Source organism: Aulonocara sp. 'chitande type north' Nkhata Bay, linkage group LG22 (genome assembly GCF_057382095.1).
Source record: "Aulonocara sp. 'chitande type north' Nkhata Bay isolate Kocher_YH1m ecotype deep benthic linkage group LG22, A_spYH_male_GT1.1, whole genome shotgun sequence".
Taxonomy (NCBI): Eukaryota; Metazoa; Chordata; class Actinopteri; order Cichliformes; family Cichlidae; genus Aulonocara; species Aulonocara sp. 'chitande type north' Nkhata Bay.
This window is the reverse complement of record NC_141364.1, coordinates 1,565,632-1,576,729: the sequence shown is the minus strand read 5'-3', so window position 1 is coordinate 1,576,729 and position 11,098 is coordinate 1,565,632.

The following is an 11,098-nucleotide window of genomic DNA, read 5'->3' as shown; positions in this document are numbered from 1 at the left end:
AGCAGCACATGTGGAGTTGGGGCAATGGAGAAGGGCTGGATTCAGAACAGCCACAAATAAACCGATCAAACATGAGGAGGAAATGAGACAGCTGGAGGACGCTCTGAAAGAGCCTCTGGAGGTCGCTATCATAAAGTGTAAAGGGCATGACGAGTCTGACACTTGGGTGGCGAAAGGAAACAGAGCAGCCGACGAGGAAGCAAAACGGGCGGCAGGCTATAAGGAAGGAAAACAAATGGTAAGTATGGGTATGGAATGGGGAGACCTGCCAGCCCAAAAGCGAGAGGACATCGAAAAGGCGCAAGGAGGAGCCTCACCCGAGGAAAAGGCGGTGTGGCAGGAAAGAGGGGCTGTACAATCAGAAGGATTGTGGAGAGGGCCCGACGGGCGGCCAGTGCTCGCAGCAGAAGTGGCCCAGGAGAAAATCAAAGGAGCTCATGGGTTAGGTCATGTGGGAGTGGCCCAGATGGAAAGGGATTTGTGTCATTGGTGGCATCCCTACATGAAAAACCTGGTAAGGGAACATGTGAGAGCCTGCCTGATTTGTGGACAACACAATCCGAAGCCCACCGTGAAACCAGAAATGGGTAAGTTTCCTTTGCCAGAAAGACCAGGCCAGGAAATTGTGATTGATTACACTGACATGATAACCGCTGTTCGAGGGTGTAGATATCTGTTGGTGTGTGTGGATGGACTGACTGGTTGGCCAGAGGCGTGGCCTACCCGCAGAGAGGATAGCAAAACAGTGATCAAATGTCTGGTGAATTATTATGTCCCTTGGCATGGATTCCCAGAGAAGGTAAGATCAGATAATGGCACTCACTTTAAAAATCGAGATCTCGCTGAGGTGGAATGTATGTTGGGGTTGCAACATAGATATGGTACAGTTTACCATCCACAGTCTCAGGGAAAAGTGGAGAGAATGAACCAAAATCTTAAAAACAAATTGGCAAAAATCTGTGCACAGACTAACATGAATTGGGTTGATGCTCTTCCCATAGCCTTAATGAGTGTAAGGTGCGCCGTTAATCAGCGCACTGGGTTCACTCCATATGAGCTGCTGACAGGAAGACAATTTCCAGGCCCTGCAGCAGGTGTAAGAGAATTAAGAGAGGAAGTAAAAGTGTCTGAACATGTGAAACACTTTAAAGCACTAAAAGCTCTTGTCTCTAGCTTCACTACGCAGGTGGGAGATCCAACAGGAAAGGAGGTGACCACGCCAGAGGCGAAGTGGGTGTGGCTGAAGGTGTATAAGCGAAAGTGGGACGAGCCCAGGTGGACAGGACCTTTCGAGGTGACCACTCGAACCTCTCACGCGGTCCAGCTGAGGGGCAAAGGCGACACCTGGTACCACTGGAGCCAGTGTGCGGCGGCGGAGGAGCCTAGGCGATCGGAGAGGCTCTTGGCGAAAAAGGGGGACACGGCTGTGACCCCAAAAAAACACAGATCTTAGTATAGAAGGGGCAGAATAATCCCCTGATCTGTGTAACGACCAAAGGGTAGTCCACCCCGGAGGTTGAAGAAAGAAGTCGAGAATCACCCGACGAGAAGATAGTATTAGCTGCAGTAAAATTAAATTTAAAAGTGCCGTAGGCCTAAAGCTCTAGTCTAGAAGTTATTAGCGAGTATTAAAATGGGGGAGGAAAAGTCTAATGCAAAAATAAAGCTACTGGAGAACTGGAAACTGATGGGAGTGTTAGCTATGATCACTATTGGTGTGCTAACTACTGTTTTTCTGTTGTGTGAATTGCCCAGTTACAGAACTCATCCACCTCCTCTTCCTCTCGCGGACCCTGAGGCGACCAGCTCTGAGCGCGATGTAGGTGAGAAACCAGATCCTTGTTTGGAGTATTATGGAGGCATAGAGGTGGATTACGTTAGAGGATCCACCACAGCCTTCACTTTTGATCTGTGTTCCGTGATAGACTGTGGAAAGGATCAGACCAGTTGGCGCGGGTACGAAGTGTGGACATGTCATGACATAAGATTCACGAATGCTTGTCTTGTAGGTAATCCCACCGCCACGGGGTACACCCCGTGTGAGGAGTGGGACATGGTGACCGGTTACACCCTCCCAGGATGGGATACACGGGGCCGTTGGGAGGGGTTTGCAATCCAGCGTGATTTCAGTAACACACAAAATCCACTTACAATGTCTATTGGTGGGTGGCAGGTTACACCGCAGCGGTACCGGAAAGAAGATAAAGTGTTTTATTTAGTGTTAGGTGTAGATGTATTTGGGAAAGACCCGAGGGGCGTAATAAAGATAAACTTTAAAGATCCACCCTGTAAATTACCCAGCCACAACACCACATTAAGCTGTAATTTATCCAGCAGCGACACCGCATCAACCAAAGCCCCCCCTTCCGTGTCTAAGGTAACAAAAATGGACTACACGAAGTGGAAACCCCGACAGCTGATGTCTCGTGCCACAGGCTATGTGGACAGCAACCTGTGGTTGGACTGGCTGATTGAAAATACAAAAGAGCAAAAGGTGTCTGATTGTGTGGCATGCGCTACAGCACGCCCACGTTTATTTATTGAACCGGCACCTCTGTATCCAGAGGACCCCTGGGGTTTTGATTGCATGCTCCGACTTACTCGGAGAGCAGTAAATTCAGGAAAATGTGCTCCATTATCTGCTTTATTTCCCCCAATAGATAATAACACCATTCCCGGACCATTCACACCTAGGAAAGCTAATTATACTTGTTTCAATTTTACTGCAGATGATCCCGGAGAGCAGGAGTATGACGCTGGAGAGATCCCGGCTGATTGGTGTGAGGTCACATATCCAGGAAGAGGAGAGGCAGCGCGTGCGGGCGCCACGGTCGTGGGTACTTGGGCTCGAGCGGGTTTGTACTATTATTGTGGAGGTGGGAGTCTGCATGTGCGAATACCAAATGAAGCGGTTGGTGTTTGTGCCATGGTCAGACTAGGAGCGCCTCTGCTGATAATAGGGGGTAAGGATAATTCTGAGGGGGTAGAGGGACATGCGCGACGACCACCTAGGCGCAGACGTCAAGGGTGGCCTAAAGGATCATCTTGGTCGTTTGATTTAACTGTTAATTCACCCACATATATAGATTCTATCGGTGTTCCGCGTGGCGTTCCAAATGAGTTTAAATTAGTAGATCAGATAGCAGCCGGTTTTGAAAACATCCCAGTACTTTCTGCCTTGTTTCCCGTCACCCCCAACAAAAACGTAGATAGAATTAACTATGTGCACTATAACGTTCTCCGACTGTCAAATTTGACCCGTGATGCAATTCAGGGCTTAGCAGAACAAGTAGGTCCAACCTCTCTGATGGCAGTGCAGAACCGGATGGCGCTGGATATGGTTCTGGCTGAAAAAGGAGGGGTTTGTGAAATGTTTGGACAAATGTGTTGTACTTTTATTCCCAATAATACAGCTCCGGATGGCTCTGTAACTCGAGCACTGGAGGGGCTACGGACTCTGGCCCATAATATGCATGAACATTCAGGTATCGACAATCCGCTTGAGGAATGGATGACTTCTGTTTTTGGGCAATGGAAGGGATTTGTTATGTCAATCTTGGTCTCACTGTCTGTTTTCACTGCTGTCTTAACCACATGTGGTTGTTGTTTGATCCCATGCCTCAGAGCTCTAGTAGTTCGTCTTATTGACAGGGCCGTAACCTCAGGGCCGGAGGGCCGGGGGGTCATGATGCCTCTGTTAAAGGATGATCCTGAGGAATGGAGAGACGTGGACCTTGTGACCCTGGAATGCGTCTTGTAAGTGATCTCTTTGAGAAAAGAGATCAAAGGGGGTGTTGTTAAAGACTAGTAGTTAAACATATGCCATTTTATGACCAGTAGTCAATGTAGTAAATTAGCTTAACAGCTGCAGGCCATATATTATCCTTTAGTTCTAATGGTGTGCTATGTATGTAGTTTAGTCTCTATTATACTCTTGAATAAAAGAAACATAATCATTTGTAGTTCATTAGACAAAATGTGCATTACTCTGTATCCTTGATCAGCTGTGAATGTCTGACACTGTTTTCTTGAGAATGTTTTATTGCTGAATCATGTGAAGAAGGCTGTAAGAGGGAGACTAGGTGTCTGGGCAGAAGAGATAAAACCACATTCTTTACCCCCCTTCCAATTTCACACAGAAAGACAGGGAGGCAAGGTCAGGAGCCAGGCTCACTAAGAATTAGAAAAACATGTGAAGATGCAGCTTTTATGACAAAGAGGGGGGCTGGGATTAGCTATAAAAGTCTGTGAAAGTTGCCACCATTTTGAGACATGCTGTCGAACCTCTGCAGGCATCTCTCCCGTCCGGACGTTGTAATGCTCTTATTGTGAATTGTACCGAAATAAATGATTGTTGATTGAGCATATATACACCGAGTATTGTCCTTCCTTCAGCCCAAAGATTCAAAGAACTGCGTGTTTTCAACACATGAAACGAAAGCACCAAGACGGATCTCCTCGGAAATGTTCAATTTTCATTTCTTCTGCTAGCGAAACGCTTCTCCCGCTCGTTCTTTGCTCGATGATCCACTGCTCGAGTCTTTCCTCCAACTCGGGCCACCTCGCCTTATGTCCGCGGAAACTCCGCTGCATCTTCTTGACCTGTCGGAGCTCGTTTTCCAGCTTCCTCCACTTGCGAACCATCGATTCATTAATCTTAAATTCTCTCGCGGCTGCTCGATTTCCATGTTCCTCCGCGTAGCTTAAACTGTGCTTCATAAGCGTGTCTCTTTGCCATTTTCAGGGTTGTTAAAACAACGATGTTCTGCATAATGCACATACCTGTTCTTTCATACAGGTGTGTGCAATTGTACCGGTATATACGATCAACGCCCACACTTCACCCTTTAGCGTTCTCATGGTGTTCTCTACTATGTCCTCCTTACAACACACAGGGCGGACTGCGCTATAGGGAAACTTTTTGAAGAAAATCTAAGACTTTTATGTGCGCCTTATAGTCGCGAAAATACGGTACGTCATTGTCATGAGACACTCTCGCAAAAAAAGAAAATCATGGTTTTAGTAATGCAGTAACGCAGCGTGCTTATGGGAAAGTAACAGTAATCTAATTACCTTTTTTGCAATAGCAATCCCCTACTTTACTCGTTACTTGAAAAAAGTAATCGTATCTGCCCGTCTCTGCTAACTAGTCTCTCAGCGTGACTCTGAGACAGAATGTTTGTAATATTAGTTATACTGTGCAAAATAGTACTAACACATCAGAAACTACTAAAAGCTAATGCACAAAAGGAGATGTTTATTTATTATGTTTTTTTATTACTGCATACATCATGCATCTCTATAGAAAATACACACTTTGCTCACTGTGACGTATATGTCATTATCTTAGTGCACCTGCATGTCTGAGCGTACTTGCATATAAAATCACACAGGTGCAGGTAGAGGAAAATGTGTAATGGTTTTAGGTAAAAAAAACTTCCTTGTCAATTTACATAAAGATCGAAACTTGTGATAAACATCACAAATAAAGGCATCCCTTTCTAATGTGTTCTCAGAGTACATGTGATTGGAGCGAAACATTTCCCGGAACAATCAAACTCAAAGTTCCGTTTTCATGTTTTTCATGTAAAGTGTCCCACTTTCAGCGTCCATGCTTTTTTGGAATTGGGTTTGTAGAAGAAAATCATTAACAGTTATTATATTGAAAAGTGTTTTTAATTTGGGGAGGCATGGTGCCACACCCAGCTTAGTCTAGTTCTTCACTTCTGAGGCTGATTCGCTCTCCAAAAGTTGCTTCTGTTCATCTGGACGCAGCGTTTTGTGGGAGAAACGTTTCGTCATCATCAGGTGACGTCTTCAGTCTCAGCTGACTGCAGGTTTCAACCTTATAAACAGGACATTTGTATAATGACTGAAACCAGCCCACTGAAGGAACAATGAGCTGGGAGGTCAGTTCCTTAATCATAATTATGCAAATTCTCATGACCATTGGTCAACAACCACTGATCAAAACCCACTGATCAATGACCATGAGTCCCATTCACAGAGAGTTGGGGAATGGCTGCAATCACAGCATTGTAAGATGGTGACAGATGTACCCTTAGGCCCCTCCTCCATTCAGAGATAGTCTTTCCCTTTTCACGTAAATGGCCTCCTTGACTCCGCCCTCAAACCAGCATTCCTCCCTGTCCAGGATGTTACATCCTCATCCTTGAAAGAGTGTCCACTGGCCTGTAGGTGTAAATAGACTGCAGAGTCCTGGCCTGACGAGGTGGCTCTGCTGTGTTGTGCCATCCTCTTAGCCAGAGGTTGTTTGGTTTCCCTGATGTATAAATCCTGGCAATCCTCCTGCACTTAACAGCGTACACCAGGGGTCGGCAACCCTAGGCACGACCATAGCTGGACTGGCCATCGGGCATACCAGGCATTTGCTCGGTGGGCCAATGATTTCTTTCTATTTTTTTGGTAAGGGTATAAACAATGAAGGGTGGTGGCTGGTGTGGAAAAATAACTCAGCTGTATGGTGGTGGCTGTCGCGGAACTTCCACAGATTCAGCAAGTGGTGGAGGCCAGCAGGTGGATGAGGGAAAGGGGAGGCAAGAGGAGAGACCCGAGGCGGCTGCCCGGTCCGAGTGTCAGGTGAACCGAACTTCAGGTAAGAATTTCTGACCTGCAGTCTATCTGGGTCAGATATAAACCAAGTTTAGGTGGAGTTTATTTTCATTGTGCTGACTTTTTACAGTCAGTTACAATAACTCGTACTGCTACTAGCTAGCATGAGGGAGTTTATACAGCTGGGTGGTGCTATGATGTTACTGATAGTGAACTTTATTTTGTTCATAAGGTTAGTAGAGTTTCCAACGGCTCCTTACAAAAATGGAATCGTCTCACATTCAGAGAAAATATTACACGTTTCATATTGAGCTGAGAAGAGACGCAGTTTGTCCCGGACTTTAGCTAGAATGAAAAAGACACAAAGCTGGAGTTACTCTGTGTCTTTGCTGCACAGCTGCCTCTTCTTCTCTCATTCTCCCCCCTCTCTCTCTCCTGTTTCTACTTCAATCATGAAACTGATCAATGATCAGCTTTTCTCTCTTGTTTGTTTATCGCCCACTTTGCGCCAGAAACAGGAAACCAGCGGATGTCGCGCTAAACAACAGCAGCACGTTTAAGCTTGATCAGCTGTTGTTAGAATTTATTTAATATTAATTTCTAGTATCAGCTGATGTTTGCTGGAGCCACAGCTGTAAAGCTGCTGGTCATGATGTCGGTTTGGATATGTGGTGAGAGGGAAACATGAAGATGAAACCAGGAGATGTCCTTACTGAACCATCAGAGCTGTGATGGAGAAACAGGTTTACCTTTTAGGTGACATGAATGAGTTGAAGTTATTCAATTCAATTCAATACAATACAATTTCTTTATTGTCCCACAAGGGGAAATTAGTTTAGCAGCAGGAGGATAAAAACAAACAGAACAATACTATAAAACAATAATAACAATAATAATGATAGAAAATTCAAGGACAATTATTTGCCATTAAGGAGACAAGACGCAGTAGGGATAAAAGAGACCTGGAGTCTTTTAGTCCTCCTCGGAGGTACTCTAAAACGGCAGCCGGAAGGCAACAACTCAAACTCACTGTGAAGTGGATGGTTCACACAATTAATAATAGACTGAGCCTTTCTAAGCACATTTCTATTGTAAATGGCCAAAAGTTCATCTTGCCAGCGCCCTGAAATTTTGCTAGCAGTTTTTACCAGAAGTCCCAACCGATTCTTATTCTTCACCGTCAGGTTACCAAACCAGGAAGCGATACAAAAGGACATCACAGATTCGATAAAACTTCTATAAAACAAGGACAACATCTCAGATGAGACGTTAAAAGATCTCATTTTCCTTAAAAAGAACAGTCTTTGTTGAACTTTTTTAGTAGTGGCATCAGCATGAGATTCAAAACACAGTTTATGGTCGAGTACCACACCTAGATATTTATAACTCTCAACGATCCCAATATCGGCAGTTTTAATGATAGTGGGTGATGAGCTATAAGAGGACTTCCTAAAATCAATAATCATGTCTTTAGTTTTTGACATGTTAAGTGAAAGGAAGGACTCATCACACCAATTCACAAAATCATCTACAACCTGTCCATGGCCTGACTCGTCCCCCACTAGAAGACTGACGATCACTGTGTCGTCAGCAAACTTCAGGATGTGTCTGTTTGTGAAATTGCTGCGACACTCATTCATGTACAGAATGAACAGAAGGGGAGAGAGGCAACAACCCTGGGGTGATGCAGTAGAGGAGGAGAGCACATCAGAAAACACATGATTCACCCTCACACATTGTGACCTATTAGTCAGAAAGTCTGTCACCCAGCCGACCAGACTAGTGTCAAGCTTGAAATGATTGTAAAGCCTGTCAGCAAGTAAGAGGGTTGAATTGTATTGAATGCCGATGAAAAGTCAGCAAATAATAATCTTGCATGGGTGTGGGGGGCCTCAAGATGCTTATACAAGAGATGCAGGAGTGTGACAGCAGCATCCTCCACACCTCTCCCTGCTCTATAGGCAAACTGGAAGGGGTCAAGATGGTGTTCAACATGCATTAAAATCTCCTTCTTAATTATCTTCTCAAATGTCTTCATCACTAAAGAAGTCAGAGCCACAGGCCTAACATCATTCAGTGCCTTAGGAGAACTGCCCTTAGCAACAGGAACAATGATCGCATGTTTCCAAATTTTAGGTACCATCTGTAGCTCTAAAGAAAGTGAGAAGATATAGTGAAAAATCCCACTCAGCTGATCAGCACAAGTTCTCAGTACCTGTCCACAGATGTTGTCAGGTCCAGGACTCTTGCTTTTGGTATGTCTAAAAAGATTAGCTACCCCTGTCTCATCAATACAAATAGATGGGGGAGTGATGGTCTTTTCCCTCAGTGTGCTGGTCTACCTAGAACAGTCAAAGTTCTCAAAACGAAGGTAAAAACTGTTAAGACTGTCTGCCAGATGTTTGTCAGAGGTAAACCCCTCTAAGGTAATGCTGGGAACGTCTCCCTCGTTAAAAGCAATTTTCCTTTTAAGAATCAGATCCTTAATATCTTTAGAGAGCCACGGTTTGTTATTAGGGAAAGTCTTAAATTCTCTGAGTGGAACCACAGAGTCTTTGCAAAAAGAGATGTAGCTACACACCACATCAGTGAGTTCATCCAAATCACAAGTGTTCTCTTGAAACACGGAGCAGTCAGTGCAATCAAAACACCCCTGAAGGGCAACACAACTGTCTTTTGTCCAGACATTAGTCCGCTTCACACAGGCCTTCTCCCTCCTAATCACAGATCTGTAGGCAGGGAGGAGGTGAATAACATTGTGATCCGAAGAACCTAGCGCAGGTCCGGCCACAGACTTGTATGCCCCCTTAATTGGTCCATAACACAAATCCAGCGTTTTGTTATGCCTTGTAGGACAAGTGACATATTGAAAGAAATTGTTCAGTGATTTCTTAAGATTACAATTGTTAAAATCACCAAGAATAAAATTAGGAGCATCCAGAGAGAGAGTCTGCAGATTGTGTACCACTTTAAAAATGGCATCAGCAGCAACTTTAACGTCAGCCTTAGGATGAATGTAAACAACAGTGACAAAAATTTGAGGGAACTCCCTCGGTAAGTAAAAAGGCCTGACAGATACTGAAAGGAGCTCGATGTCAGGAAGACACAACCGCCCCCGCACAGTAAAATTATTACACCAGCCCTGGTTGATATATAAACAAACCCCTCCTCCGTGAGATTTGTGTGTTACTCCACAGTTCCGATCCAATCTGACAGGGGTCCCAAAGCCGCTGATTCGCAGTTATGAAGTGTTTCTGAGAGACAAATAACACCAGGATCCTTTTTTAGGTAGCTGACAGCTGGTGACTGTGCAGGGGCGGGTCTAGCAAAGTGTTGCCAGGGGGCCAGGTAGGGCATTAACAGGGAGAGGGGGGCACAAAGAAATACTTTTCTTTCTAATTGTCATTTAAAATTTCTAGCTTTTAACAAATAATTATCCGAATCTTGCGAACAAAGTTTTTATCTGATGTAAAATGTAGAGATGGCACGATGCCACATCTTTATGTCCGATACCGATATCAGAAATTTGGATATCTGCCGATACCGATATGAATCCGATATAGTGTTTTTTAATCAATAAAACTGTTTTTTAAATATCTTGCTGCATTTTGTATAAGCTCATACTCAAGTTTAAATAAACAACACTCAAGTTTACAAAACAAAACAACAACACTAAAGCTATTGTAGTAGTATTTATTTATTTTATTGTCATTGTCAAGAACAATGAAATTGCGTTTGGGGCTTCCATACAACCCAAAAAAAGAAGAAAATAATAAATACCCCTTAAAACCCAAGTGTACATATTTAACCCAGTGTGACTCCAATGCAATAAGACAATCCTTAGCAATAATGTTCGTAGAAATTCAGACAAAGACCTGAGAAACATGACAAAATACAACAATGCAACCCATTCAATATTATTGTACTGTGAGATATGATATCAGATATGATAGTTATCTATTTAAGAAAGGGGGGGGGCAGGAGGGGGAAGAGAATAAAGATATGATGCACCAATGCAGACCAGTTCATTGCTATTAAGAAGTTGGATATGGTTATTGTCCGTGAGAGGGGGGCAGAGAGTTCAGGAGCCTCACAGCCTGTGGATACAGGCTGTTGGCCAGTCTGGATGTTCTGGCCATACAGATATTCTGTTATACCTGTGTGTAAAAAATACACCGCACCCAAAACATTTCATAGTTCAGCAACACTGATCAATCTAATAAACTTAAACCTGCTCCATCCTCCCTATTCTGGTATTTTAAAGAGTACTTAGAAGAAATATTAAGCAACCTAACTAATAGGGTTCCAACTCCCAGCAACAACAAAAATAAATAAATAAAAAATAGGGAACCACCCCCCACCCTCCACCTCATGATGCTTAATCGACGTAATCAACCTTAATTTGATGCAGTGTGAAAAAAAATGCACAGAAATCAATTATTTTTCAAGAAATATTAAATAGATTCAACATCTTTCTTCAGCAGAACTGCAGACTGCACAGATGGTACCTTCCCAAAGGAAAAGT